Source organism: Pagrus pagrus (genome assembly GCF_965226575.1).
Source record: "Pagrus pagrus genome assembly, chromosome: 2".
In the NCBI taxonomy this organism is placed as follows: Eukaryota; Metazoa; Chordata; class Actinopteri; order Spariformes; family Sparidae; genus Pagrus; species Pagrus pagrus.
This window is the reverse complement of record NC_140186.1, coordinates 6,009,560-6,024,682: the sequence shown is the minus strand read 5'-3', so window position 1 is coordinate 6,024,682 and position 15,123 is coordinate 6,009,560. Positions and strand designations below refer to the sequence as shown.

Here is a 15,123-nt window from a genome sequence, read left to right as displayed (position 1 = left end):
CTCCTTCTTCCCCGCTGACTGCGACCCGCATAAATCACACAGATGCTGAAAGGCCAAACACTGGATGCACACATTATTTATTGTCGTGCTGCCATCTCACATCAAAGATCCTCCTCGGTGGTTGGCACAACGGCGTAAATCACCGCCGGCGCTGTCCCACTGTGCAAGAAGTGTAATTGTACACTTCCTGTTAATGATGTCATACAGTAGTGATACTCAGCTTATGGGTGCTGGGTGGCCCGCATGGATGAAAGCACAGAATTTCCTTTTTAATGACATTATCTCGAGATAACAAAGATTATTTTCTGGTGATACTGAGTTAATGTATCTTTTAATAACAATATAAAAACAACCTAAACACTCCACGCCACTCCTAGCAAGTGCACAATGCTGTTGTGACACCTCCCTTACTGTAGCCGTAATGCAGATATGGCAGACGTTCATAACAAGTTCATGAAGTTTGCTTTGAAACTCCCAAACTCACCCACCAGACCAGAGTGTGTACGTCATGGCTTGTTCTTATGAATCGTATGAAGTGGCCACATGTTCTCCTGAGACAACAAAATCAGTAAAAACCCCTTTTCATCAGAAAACAGGCTCTGTGACCTTCAGACAGCAGCATTCAAAAAATAAATGCACCTACGGTTCAAAAGTGATGAATGATTTATTGATTTAGAAAAAAATAAGAAATTAATAAGCTTTTATACAGTTGTTTGTCTTTTGTCTGACTGCATTTATTCATTTAATATCAATTATTTTAATACAAATTCAAAGGTAGACAAATTAGCAGCAGAGGCAGCAGGTCAGCGCAGGATTACACGTTTGTTTTTCTTCCTCTTTGCACACACACACACACACACACACACACACATATATATATAAATATATATATATCTCTTTCTCTACTTCCTGTCTGTGCCCACCAGACAGTTTGTTTGACCGTGCGTCAGCTGCCTCTGCATTACCAGACCAATTTATTGTCTCGCTGTTTCAGGTATAAACACAAAACCCTCACAGAGATTACACAGACGCTCCAATTTGTAGACACGCAGCCACGACCGCAGAGGAAATTGCTCATCTTCTTCTCTTCCTTTGATGTTCTCAGACAGGATTGATGTGATGGATTCCTGTATTATTTAGTGTATATAATACCTGTGCATGTATGTGTGTGTGTGGAAGGTCAGATGGGGGATATGATTTATGTTCCTTTCCTTATCTTAAAACAAAGGCTTTTCTCACCGGTCTGGTCCAGGAGGATGGAGCGTCTGAATTACAGGTCTGACACAAGTTAATAGGAACCAGCTCAACGTACGAAGACAGACAGATTTCTGAAGACGGACAGAAAACAACAACTGGTTTTATGATAGAAGATAACTGACAGTGGCACAGTATAGCACAGAACTAATATAGATTAATTTACTCTTAAAGGTAAAATTCAATTGTCGTCTTCTCACCGTCGTGCAGATGGAAAGTCGGCTGAAGTTTCCTTTAGATAGGGACTTTTTAAAAAAATATTAAAGAACAGTAGGGGGAGCACGCTAATGCTTTTAGCATAGCGGCTACAGTGAAGATTTTGGCTTTTAAAAGTGTAGAAATAATGTATTTACAAATAAACGTGGGACTTCCAGAGACTTGGATTATACCGGACGAGCAGTATGGAGCCATTTTTTGTTTTAGTTTTATTTACATTTTTAAAAAAATCCCCATCTACGTCAGTTGTTTGGAAGAATGCTGCAAAACCGTTTCGCTGTGAAGCTCCAAAAATATTTTGTGAACTACGAAACTCTCCCTGACTTTCCATCGACGCAGGGGTGCGTAGATGATGACTGAAATTGCACTCATCCTTTAACTTTGACCCTACAGCTCAGTTTTGTTGGAAACCTCCTGAGCCATCCATCCGGGCCATCGTTACCCAACGACAACACACAGAGAAATGATACCATACACCCCCCCACATGTTCTCCAGTGTTACCCTGAGACCAGGTGCTGCTGTATGTTACCCCTCCTCCTCCTCCTCTTCTGCCCCCTGCAGACCGGCTGTCCTCTCTGTTACCCTGAGAAAACAGAGAGCCCTGCAGGGCCATAAACTTCAGCTGGCCCTGTTTTGGCCACAGACACACACACAGACGCACACACACACACACACACACACACACACACACACACACACAGCTATCACTATATAGACACCAATTTTTCAAATTTTGTCGTTTCCATCAACCTTTTCTGATGTGACAAGACAGATGATGATGATGATACAGATGGTGCACACCTGAAGTCAAGACTTAAGTAACACACATGGCTTCAACCAGTTTCTCTCTCTCTCTGTCACACACACACACACACACACACACACACACACACACGAACAAGCCATTAATGTGAAAGTAAGCCAGACTCGGTGGTGATTTAAGGGTAGCAGACAGTGGAAGGGTAGAGGCCGAGCTCCGGGTCTCATACTATCTCCCTCCATTCACCAGCCCATAAATTATCCCCACAGGCCTCACGGTGACACGAGGGAAGCTGCAGTTTGAGATGAAGGACGGACGGAGACAGAGAGGAGGAGACGAAGAGGAGACAGAGAGGAGACGGTGTCATCTGATGAACTGAGAGAAAGAGAGCAGAGAGATGAGAGACAGAAGACAGGTGTGGACACAGAGAGACATATAGCCGTCCTGCTGGTTACAGTTCTGGGTTATAAATACTGTTTTCTGTTGGTGTTGTACAGTACATCTACTCCAGTACTGTACTCAAGTACACATTTGAGTCCTATTTTCCAGCTATATACTTGTACAATTACCTGAAAGCACTAATTACTACTTACAGTACAAATTTTGGACTTTTGTACACAAATTTGTACCAAAAGCTTCTGAAATATGATGCTTGTTATCAATAAAACAGTATTTACAAGTACATCTAAAACAATTAGTTGGGAAATCAATTAGTTGATTAGAAAATGAACTATTTTCATCATTGTTTGAGTCATTTTTATGTAAAAACTTTTATGTTTTGCTGCTTTTCCTTTGAATTTGAATTCATTCTTCATGATTTTGAGGTTTGGACTGTTGAATAGTCAAACAATTAATAATAGAGAAAACAATCAGCAGATTAATCCATAATGAAAATAATCACGACTTGCAGTCTCATTAAAATGAGCTCCACCTCAGCCAACAACAAAAGTGAAATCCTTTTGTCACATTAACGCACAAGTAGTAATAATCTAATGATATCATGTATAATAGTATAACCAGCCGAGCTGCCAGGATAAAATATGGCAGGCGTCACTCCACTCCTGAGCCCCTCTGTCATTTTAAGCCAAACCATGATGTTTCGTGCCTTAAACCCAACCAGAGCATAAGAGACAAGAGAAAAATTGAACCTGAACATGAAGAAATATAAAGTTTAAACTTATCTATAATTCAGAAGAAACAGTCACGACGCCATTTATTTCTGCATTTGGTGTTTTTACTTTAAATACTTTTCGTGATTGTACATTTTCAACCAGGAGTTTTACTAGTAACAGATTATTTTAACTGTCTTATTAGTGTTTAATTAATTAAAGGATCTGAAGGATCCGTCCTCCACTACTGCTATAATAATTTGACGTATGTTTCTTTATGATTAACTACCCAACAGTATTGGCAGTCAGGAACAGGAAGCGGTCCAAAGATGTGTCTCCAGCAGGTTCGTTGCATCATGGACTCTTTACAACAAACCCTCGATCCAAGAATAACCTCTCCAGCCGCCTTATCAAATCCTCTCCCTCTTGGTGACGACCGCTGTTGCTCTTCTTCTTAAATTTGTCGAATTCCTCTCAACCACAAGGACCCCTGTCACTCAGGTTCTCACGATCCCTGTCGGAGAGTCACTCTGTGGGCTGTGAGAACCACCGGCGGGCCCCCGGCTGCCGGAGGCCTCAAGCCGCGTTCCGCTCCCTCGACACGCCGACGCAGACGCAAACAAAAACACACACAAACATGTCACGACTCGACGTATGTTGTATACACAAGGAATCAAACAACGGCGCACACGGCCTCTTCCTCCGGCTTTCCCGCCAGCGTCCTCTCTCCTCTCTTTTAAACAAACACAGCTGTTGAGGCTGCGGCTCTGCTGTAGATGCTAAAAATGCTAAAAATAAGTATCAGGCCTGAATGTTTTTAGTGTTAATCATAACAATTATCACAGAAATGACTCATGTAATATACATTTTTGTTGAGATAGTGTGTCAGTGCAGTAGTAGTGGTGATGCTGCAGTAGTACTGGCAGTAAAGGTAGCTGTAGTAGTACTAGTGAAAATATTTGTAGAGTAAGTTTTTTTTTTATCTGCGAAGTCAAGTTAACTTCACTCATCTGTGAAGGATGGGTCATTTTTTAAGTGTTTGTTATTGTAGTACTCGTTTTGGCCACAAGAGGCTGAAGTGCACCACCACCTTACACTGACAGGACTCAGAACAACAATGTTTTCTTCCAGGTGAGTTTTAATTTGTACAAACACACTAAACACAAGAAATCCACCAACCAAAACTTTGACAGAACAGAAAAAAAACCTCTTCTTTCACCTGTTTTCACTGATTAAAACAAGAAGGAGTTTTTTTCCTCTCTAGCCTCTCAGGGCTTCCGTACTTTACAGCAACAGCAGAGAAGTGATTACAGTTAATAAAGGTGAATGTAAACTTGTGCGTCACAGTTGTTTACAGTTGTTTTGCCGTAATTGATTGTTTTTATATTCTTTTATTGACTTAACGACAGTGGGAACGTTTGCTTTGCGTAAACCTCCCCACAAGTTCCTCTGAAATTGTTTCCGCTGTCGACAATCTCCACCTGCTCTCCACCTCTTTACGTCGTATCTCCACGGGCGCTGTGGCCCCAACGTGTAGTTAACATTTTTAAGGGGGAACCTCCTCAGCTTCAGCACAGATACGGCAGCTCCAGTATACGCAAAGGTCTCCGTTGCTATGCTGTTACCCTTCAGCACAAGACTATAAATGCGGCTGAGCTTTTATTTTGAAGTCTGGATGTTTTTCTTTACAACCTCGACACTAAAGGTTTGTTTCGACACCAAAAATGCACCAAAAAATGTGCTCTCCAGACATTAACGACCACAGCACAGCGAGCATCTCACAAGAATATAAAGTACATTTATTACATTTTGAAAATAATGTTTCTTAATGTTTTTCTTACACACATTAAAGTAAAAATGTGAACAATAGAGCAGAGTAGCCACAGCAAATGCAGATACTACCCGCAAAGGGCACAAGGGGTCACTGAACGGTTTGATGAGTATGACACTTACATGCCACGTTAATCTTTTGGAGTTCATAAAGTCCAAATATCATCAGCGCTACTAGCCGGCTCCTCGTGGCGACCTTAGCACGACACTTTATGATCGACTGTTCTTTAATTTGCCACCCATCTATAATTATAATGTCCTGTGCTATTTGTAATATACAGGTTAGTTATAGTTAATTATATGTATTTAAGGATAATTGTTAGCATAAACGGGCGTAACCGAATTTGACCCCACCTGTTACCACGCAGGCTATCAGATGTGACTTTTATATGGGTGTGGTGACTGTTTAAAAGTATTTCATTCGACTGAGATGCTGCCTGGATGGAAAATATTAGGATTGTCTGAGCTGGTGTGCAGGCTCAACTCCTGACGTGTGTGTTTCTGCGGATGAAATATTACCTGCTTGTTTGTAGACAGTTATTAAATAATACAAAGATTGATTCCTTTTAATTATTTGTTATAAAATAATCAAACAACACTCCCTCCACTGTCTTCACTGCGTTATTTCTGCCAGTTGTGTTCTGCCACTGCGCTTTCCTTACAGTTTTTGTTGCCTTTGCGATGGCGTCCATCCTCACAAAACGTCTCACCACAGCTCATTAGCAGCGCTGATGACTCTGAGCAGAAACTGCTGTGAGAAACGTCATTAACATCTGTTTGCGGTCCGCACGGCGAGGTTGAAGGCCATGTGAAAACAAAACAACAACAGTGACGAGGCTAACGACTGCCGAGTCCGGAGCATGGACCGAACACGGGTTCCCATGGCTGTGTCCCCCCCCCCCCTCCTCTCTTCCTCCCCCCTGTTGTTTTTCTTCCTCCCTACTACCCACTCAGTGCTCATCATTAAATTTCACCTTCTCTTTCCTCATTCCTCTCACTTTCTCTCCCATCTTCTTCCCCCCTCTAACCTTTCTTGTATCATCTCTTCTCCCTGCCTTCCTCACTTTGCCTCTTTTCTTCCCTGCTCCTCCTCCTCCCCCTTTTCTTCTCTCAAAGCCTCACTCCTCTCTCAGTCAGAGATAAGAGGAGGGATACTAGATATTTGGGTGATGAGCAACAAGTCTTTTCTACAATTTTTAGGATCCAGGCTGTTACGTCAGCTAGACGTCCTGCTCAAGAGCCCATGAGCATGACACAAGAATACCCAACGGATGCATGGGGGGGATCTACTGTAGCACATGGTGACGTCTGTTGACCCAGCGGAGGCAAGGAAAAAAAATGTATGACTTATCCGCCAATCTTCTCGCTGATGGTCTTGTTTGCTTATGCAGGACATACAGAAACTTCAATATTACATTTAGACTGTTTCACAAACAGTTAAAAGTTTCTTTTAGTATGTTTTATGTTCATAGCACTTTGCTAAACGTGGTTGTCTTGATTAACTTGAGTGTCTAAGTTCTTGTACTCTTTCCGTCACTGGTTGCTATTAGTAATATATAATTCAGTCATTTCAGGCTTTCCTTGGTTTCTGTCCGTATGGTGCATATTGTGTGTGTTATTCCACCTTCTTCTCTATTCACCACTTTTGCAGTTCATCCACCTGCACTTATGAAGTCCTCCAGGTCGACCTGGTCAAGTGGCGGAGTGCTCCTTTGTTATATTTGAGAATTACTGCAGGGTTTACGGTTCGATCCCCTGTGTCTCTTGTCCACATGTCAAAAGTGCCCTTGAGCATGAACCTCGATTATCTAAGCTAGCGCCTTGCACTACAGCTTCTCTGCCATCAAAGTGTGAGTCTTGCAAGTGGTTGCAAAAAATGTAATAAATAAAATAAATCCCACTAGTTTAGTCTTGAACTCTAATAACACGATGAAAACGGCCTCTACAGTACTGTGTGTGTGTGTGTGTGTGTGTGTGTGTGTGTGTGTGTGTGACAGGGTACAGGTGGCAACTTCATCATCAGCAGAGTAAAGATCTATTAATATACCAGAGCCTGAGCAGAGCACCAACACACGCACACAGAGGAAAGATGACACAGAGATATGGAGAAAGAAAAAAAAACGGTGCGTTAAAGAGGAAAACGTCAGAGAAGATATCATTTTAATAAGCCCGATGGTCAGGAATTTCCCTCAAGGCGGAGAGAGGCAGACACAAAGGGCAGTTGAAAGACAGAGAAAGGGGAATATAGCAAAAATTAAAAAAAAGGACATGGTTGCTGTTCTCGTCTTCCTTTAGCGTTCCTGGCTCAGGACCAAACAGCGAGCCTGCCTTGCCTCCCCTGGGGAGAGTAACTCCAGGCTTGAATTCCTTTGTGTTATTTCATGTTTTCCTCTCTGCCACAGCAATTTCTCCCCTGAAACACAGCCTGTGTACCAGCCCCTCATTACAGAAGGAACTCTACAATTGTCTGAAACGCTGTAAAACACGCTATATTGGCAGCTATGTGCAGCAGACAAGTGCAAGCAGACAGGCTCGCATGCAAACACGTACGATACGAGCATGCACCCCTGAAGTACACGAGCAAAAGATAACACTCACGCTGCTTCATCGCTCTTTGTGTTCCTGTCTTATTTACACTCCTGTAAAGCAACAAGTTGAGGAGTTTGAGAGTTTGGGAGTTTGGGAGGGACTAAAGCAGAAAAGCTAAGGTCATTTCCGCTGTGTTGGGGAGGTCTGTGAAGGGTCAAGCCTTCCCCAGCCCCGGCTGTGTGAATCACATAAACACTCAGACTGAAACACTCCCACTTCGTACCCGACCGCTGCAGCCCTCCTCTGGTGCTCACGTCGCAGGAGCCACACTCAGACTCAGTCTTACAATTAGTTTTGGACATGCAAATGTTGTTGTACGTCTTGAATAAACCATCGACAGTGAAAATGTCAGGTCCTTTATGGATGTGGAAGTGGATGGAAAAGAGCCAGACAAACCTTCAAAATGAGGTATTTTTTTTATTGGGTAAATATCCTCATATCTAAAAACCTCATGGCCACAATTCAGAAAGCAGGTTTCTTGTCAAATACTTGAAGTATGAAGTCAAAGTCGAGATAACCTCGATAACATTGTCGGGGTTATTTTCTCAGACTCGATCCAGAGACACAGAAGACATGAAACAGCTGTTTTCACAGGCTGAGCAGCAGCAACGATTACGAGTAAACTGACCTTTTTGTGTAAAATGTGTCAAGTGCCCTTCTGAGCTTCCCACTTATATTTCTATAAATATAATCTCCCAATATCACGGTTCAAATTGCTTCAAAGACGTCTCCGTACTGCCACAGGTAGGCCGACATAATTCTAATACTGAATTGTTTTATTTTCACTGTTTTTTGTCTAAATAAGTGACATTTTATCATATTAGACGTACGAAATGACAGAATAAATGCAAAAAAACCCATGTGAAGTGTGCGTATAATCCTAGAATGTAAACTCAAAACCTCAAGTGATTCAACCCCCCAAAAGTCAGAGAGATATTCACTTGAACAAAATAAAAACAGCCGCATAGATTGTAAAGGCAAGGAGCTTATCACGACCCATATTTATGTTGAAAACAGACAAGACTTTCACTCAGGCTGTTCGTGTCCATGTGAAACCAAAAGGTCAATGTCGATTTACTTTGACATGTGCAACTTCACGTACGCAACTTCACTCACTTGATGAACTTCACTTATGTCACATCGGTAAAACTACTGAAAAAAGCCAAACAACGATCTTTTGCTCAGTCTAGTACGCCTGTTGCTGGTACTCTCCCACAGTCATATATGTTGTTTTGGGAGTACTTTGGTAAATGACCCATCCTGTAGGCTAGTTATGAGGACATGCTGTGACTTTAGTGTCCTTAATGGGATCTCCAGCCATGGATGTAGACAAAATGGGTGAAGGTCTTCTCGTAAATGCATTACATTCAATGCTATTTGATAAACTATACCCAAAAATGTGAAAAAATGTGAAATTTTCTGAGAAGAAATATTGTAACAATGGTGTCTTGTGAGTTTTGCATCAAAATATGAATATAAGTATCATTTTCTGACAAGATGAAGAGGCTGGACTCAATGCTAACATGCTAATGTTAACCAGCTAAAATGTTTATTAACTTTACTATCTTAGAGTATTGTGAAGTGTGTTGGCATGCTAGCGTTTGGACATACAACCAAGGAACTGGAAAATGTTTGACCTGATGGTGGCGCTAGAAGAAAAGTAAGGTGATCACCTAAGTCTGTAGGATTCATCCTCTGGAGATCATGAATGCGTGGTAGTCCAGTTATCGTGTGATTTTTGTGAGAGGGTCGTTACTCTGACAAAATCCATTAAATAGATGATTAACTCCACAATGAAACCTTTAATCTGATTAATTCAGTCAGTTTGGTGCGTCGATTTCTTCCCATGAGAAAATCCCACTTCAGTGTTTCCTTGTAAACCGGCAGATCAAACGTGAGCGAGGAGGATCCAGGTTGTTGTGTTTGTTTTCCCGCGTTCCTGTCAAAATCTGTTCCTCATTCCCAACCTCGCGAGCACGCGCTCACACAAACACACACGGCACAAAGCAGCTCTTTAACGGGACTGATCCCACAAACCAGCTGGCCTCGTTCACCGAGCTGAGGCCACCGATATCAAACACATGCAGTGTTTTGATCACATTTACCTCCTTATCTTCGTGTGTATGCGTTGATGTGGATGCATGAAAGTGTGTGTCATGTGTTGGTATATGCACAACTGCAACCACAGGAACGTGCAGGTGTGTGGAAGGAGGAAGAGGAGAAAAAAAAACTCCCTAAAAATAATACATGAGAAACAGAAAATAGTGATATGAGTTTTTGTAATGTTGCCGGTTTATAGACGCACCTCGCTAAAACTAAAAGTCCTGCGATGATTTCTTACTTTCATAAACGTCATGAGGTTTTAATATATCACCTGTAAACACATTACAGATCACTGAAGTGGATGGATGGATGTTTTTTGGCTGTTTTTTTTTTGCCAATGTGCAAATAGTGAGCACTTTGTCAACTTTATCATCGACGCTCCATTTTGGTGGAAATCAGAAACGCGTTTGGTATTCGTGTTGGAGCGAATCATCGCCGCTCACATCTGTTAATGTTTTAAAAATAAATATGCGATTGCGCAACAGTGTCAGTCGAGAAGTATTCGCAGTAAAAGCAACGCAGTAAATCACATTTCCCCAAACTGCAGCCAGATTCAGACTGTTGCACCAAATTATAGAGCCAAATGTGCTATAAATGGAGGAGGGCTCGGTTTTTCTGATTTGATTTCTTATAAAGCTGCATTCCAGATGAATGAAAGGACGAAAGAATTTGCTTTGTTCTTCTGGGTCACTGTCAGGTCCAGTTTATGTTCTGTTTAAAGGGAAACTCCACCAATTTTACACCAATTGGGGAGTACGACTGCATATATGTGAGGAAAGTAGTATAAAGCCTTTTGTTGCTGCAGAGGAAGCTGCATGTGATCTAATTAATTGCCTCCAGTGATGTCACTCAGTGGCTGAGTTGCATTGTGGGTAATATAGGCGCCAGGTTTTGTATCAATATCTATCATAATGAGTCCAGCAGCGTTATAGGAGGGCAAGTGGACCACTGAACTGCAAAACCTGGTGCCCACATGACCCACAATGCAATTTTGCCACTGAGCATAATCACCAGAGGCAATTTTTTTCAGATTACACACAGCTACCCCAGATTTTTCTGATATTTTATGTTTAAATATGCAAATTAGACCATCTAATTATATATGCACACATTTGCATAAACAAGCAAACAGAAATCTGAACTAAAATAAACCCCTAAATGTGTATTTTGGACGTTTTTCCTTCCACTTGTCTGAACGAACACATGTCATGGAAGCAACATAGCAGCATAGTATGAAATAAAAAATGTTGTTTTCACTTGGCAGCGTCTCCCCCCGTAGACGATCTATTTAAAGCGCCGTCTGCAGAATCAGACACATCACCTTTGGCTTTACTGCGAGCCCGTTCCTTTGAGTTTTTATTGCGTGTGAGTCATGTAGATGGAAACAGGATTTCATACGGACGCTGCTCGTGCGTGTTCTGACTCGTCTGACTGACCGTCGCATTTTTAGACACTCAGATGTCTCGCGGTGTTTATGTGTCGGCATCTGCGCATTGGGTGTAGCTGCAGTGTGCTATGTTTGTATTTAAATGCTGTATGTCGCATCTTGTTTTTCACTATTTGTGGATATTCATGTTGCTGTTGGTGTGTGTGTGAGTGTGTGTGAGTGTGTGTGTGATGCTGGCGAACCCATTTTGCCTGGGCTGCGGCCTCTTGAAAAACGATGAGAGTTTCAGGTTTCAGCTCAGCCACGCAGATGAATTTAGTGTCTCCGTCCACAGCTCGTTTACAGCTGAGGTGCCGGGCGGAAGTATTTGGTTAGTGGTGCACCTGCAGTCACTTTCCCAAGACGGTGTATAAATACACGGGCTTAAAATGGAAATGCAAACTTTGGAGAGTGAACTGTAAATTAAAAGATATGTATTGGGTCGGTGAACCTTCGTGACAGAGACGATGTGGATATTTCCAAAAGAGAAGAGCTGGTGAAAAGGATCTCTGTGCTATGTTTTATCATGAGTGTTGCGTATGACTTGTTAGTTAAGACTGTTCAACACGTACGCACGTGAGTAATTTTAGAGCTGACAATGAGTCAGCAGGTTCAGTTTCATGCTCCCTTCAACAGGGAACACTGGCTCTTTATGGGGATTGAAACTGTGGCGTTTTCAGTAGTGCTGAAGAATTAAACCAGATAGTTAAAACCAGATCGCTGTCCTGTGAAAATGTAGTTAATTAGAAACAGCTCCAAGGAACAATTTGTTACTTTTAATCAGAAAAATAACGTGGCTATTTACTAGCAAATAGGGCTTGTAAACAAATATTTAAGACCGGATTAATTGATGGAATGGATTTGTTTATTTTCTGTCATCCAGTTGAATATTTTGGCCATAGTTGCAGCTTCAGTGGAAACAAAACTGAGTCATTTCCTTGTTACTTGTAAACTAAACACGACACATGGCTGTTATTTCTTGTCGTTGGCCTTCTTTGGTGTTCGTGCCGGTTTAGGAATGAAGAGAAAGATGAAGCTTCGTCTTTGTCTGCTCAGGTTTCCAAGTTTAATGGAACTGCCGGCTTTAAGATCTCAACATCCGTCTCCTCACACCCATAAGCCCCTTGTGTCATAAGGTCATTTCCTGTAGTTGATTAGGGATTGTATCCTCACTTCCAACACATTTTCAGGCATCGTTTAGTTTACAACACTTGAGTTTGAATCGCAGGATTCTCAATAGCTGGAGAAATATTTTGTAGTGACGAACAAGTCCTGGTGTCGCCGCACGACATGTACTTGCCTTCAGCTCTGTGTGGCTTTTTGGTGCCTTTCATCTTTATTTTTATTTTATTTTATGGCGTATTATGGTTATGGTTCACAATCAGCTCTTTGATGAGCATCGTTTTCAGACGCAGCAGGGAGCTATTTTCAGCTAAATCTGGCCCGGCACTAAACAACAGAGAGACAAAGTTATGGAGCGTTTAACAGCTAGATGGTCAGATGTTTCCCTGCAGGAGCTGGTGGAGACCAAAACCAGAGCGATAAGGAGACATAAACTTACAATGGGGCCTGAAGCGCAACCATAAAGCAACAGTGGGTGCTTATTTTCCCTTAAAATAACAGCTTCAAAATCATTATGATGGTGCTGTGTCTTGTAATATGGTCCCAGCCACTTCGCCCCCCTATCACTTCTTTCTGTGCTCTGTCACTTGAATTTCTAGATAATGTTGTTTTAAATAAATGCAAGTGTTGGTCTGTGACTGTTGGATGTGTATAACTGTTTGCTTAATAGTATCCCATCCATCCCAGCTCAAATACTGCCTCACTGGGATGGTGGCCAGTTTGACCCACAATCCCAATGCGTCAGTATTTTCGACGAGTTGGGATTGAGACTCAAAAATCAACTTTTCTGACAAAAAGCACCTTTAAAAGATGATAATATGTCAATGCTGTGTTTATAGCAGTTTATAACACTGCCCCCAAGTGGTCAAAAATCAACTAGTGCAGCTTTTAAGAAGATCAGCTCCAGAGCTTTAATATCCTGCTGCAAAAAAAAGTGTCCTTGAACACAACACTGAACTCCTGATTCAATTCACGTCAAAGCTTTACCATGAGTCGTAAAAACTGTAATACTATTAATCAGTTCAAGATAGCAGCTCGAGCTTCACTGTGCACAATGATGAGTGACACCAGGAGGCCGTTTTCACAATCATCTGCTCAAAGTGCAAAATTTTCTCTGTGCTCATCAAAAAATCTGATTTTAAGAGGCGGGGCCTGCGAGCGTGATCTGTGACGTCACAAAGAAGCCAGTCCTGGTGCAGCATTCAACAAACCTGGAGCCCTGCAGTGCACAGACGATGGATGTTACAGTGATGTAGGAGACATCTGGTGTCCAACAGTTAGACTTATGAAATGAAGAATATTTGCATCTTTATATATTGTGGAGTTTTTAATGAGGGAGAAAAAATAGGTGGCATTTTGTGGATTTTAATGTGGTTATTGTGCTTTTTTTCCTGCGTTAACCATGTCAGACACACAGGAGATCATTTTTATGTAAGTTTTATGTGTGGAGATCAACTTTGAACGAAGTGACATCGATAAAAATGTTTTTAATCTGCGGGCATCTTTCTTTTATCTATCTGAAGTGGATTATTATATACACGTTTGTTTGTTCATCATGCGCTCCAAGAAAAAAGTCAAAATGTCAGTTTTTCCTTCTGAACAGACGCAGTTTTCGTCACAATCTCTTCAAAGTCCTGATACTGACAACAACACTGTGTTCATGAGCCAAAAGAGAAGTAATTTATTTGTTACTGAAGCCGAAGACATTTTGGCGCGGCTGTTTGATGCAGTCTCAAAAGTTCAAATGTCAACTTTATTATCCACATTATTCTTGACGTGCATAATCAAAAAAAAAAACCCTTCCTCCTCTCATCCCCCCCTCACCTCTCACCTCTGGCCCTGGCACATTACGCACCATCTCTCCTGCTGCAGATACTTTCTGCAGGTGCAGCCGTCCTCGGGAGCGCGCACGGTTTTCGCGCGCCCCCGGCCTCCTCTGGGTCCCTCCCACTCGCCCGGCCTGTTTAAGTGCTCGCCTCCTTCACTTCAATGAGCGCTATTGTTGAGAAGTCTGTGCGCCCCTGAACGCCGGATCCTCGCCTCTGACAGACAGACTGTGTGTCTGATTCACCTTTTCGCTCTGAACTTCGCGCGGACTCGAAACTGTGAAGAAGTTTGTTTTGGGAAGAGTTTGCGTCGTTTTGCGCAGAGAGACGCGCAGACAAAGTGGATAAAAAGTTTGGGTAGGAGCTGCTCCAGCGGACTTTGGATAACGTTTCCAAGGTAAGCGTCTCCTGCGTCTCTGCTTTGACTCTGATTTCTTTTAAACTCTCAGTTCACAGTAAATGTGCTCCTCGGCTCAGAAAGCCTCCTCGCGTTTCACAGAGTAGCTCAGTTATTCTGTAAACTCTGACACCCTGTGATAAATTGATCCGAGCCCTCAGCTCCGCTCACCGCCCCGCTTCCCCATGTGAAAGCTTTCCCTTGTGGCCGGTGCGTATCGTCGCATTCCTCCCCCGGCGCACGGGTCCACTATCTCGGGTCAGGATCTGCTCGGCCAGACGCGCTCAGGAGGGGACGCACGGACAGGAGAGACACTGAGGGGAGTGTTTCCCCGCTGAGATACGCGCAAACAGGATTAGCTCTTATCGTTGTCGCCGCTTCAGACCGTGTTTGAGTGGAATGCGTCGGATTAGAGGTCGTTATCTGGCTCCTCCACGGGTTCTCCCACTTCTTGGTTTGTCCTCACCTCAGATGGGAGACTTTAAGACTT

At 42.5% G+C, this 15,123-nt stretch overlaps 1 protein-coding gene across 1 annotated transcript in view; it reads left to right on the top strand.

Moving 5' to 3' along the window:
• Nucleotides 1-14,428: 14,428 nt before the first annotated feature.
• Nucleotides 14,429-15,123, top strand: part of LOC311264170 (vasorin-like) — a 32,488-nt gene continuing 31,793 nt past the window's right edge. The window contains exon 1 of the mRNA XM_084364798.1: nt 14,429-14,633. The gene's annotated coding sequence lies outside the window, so the exon portion shown is untranslated. The remainder of the gene's footprint in view (nt 14,634-15,123) is intronic.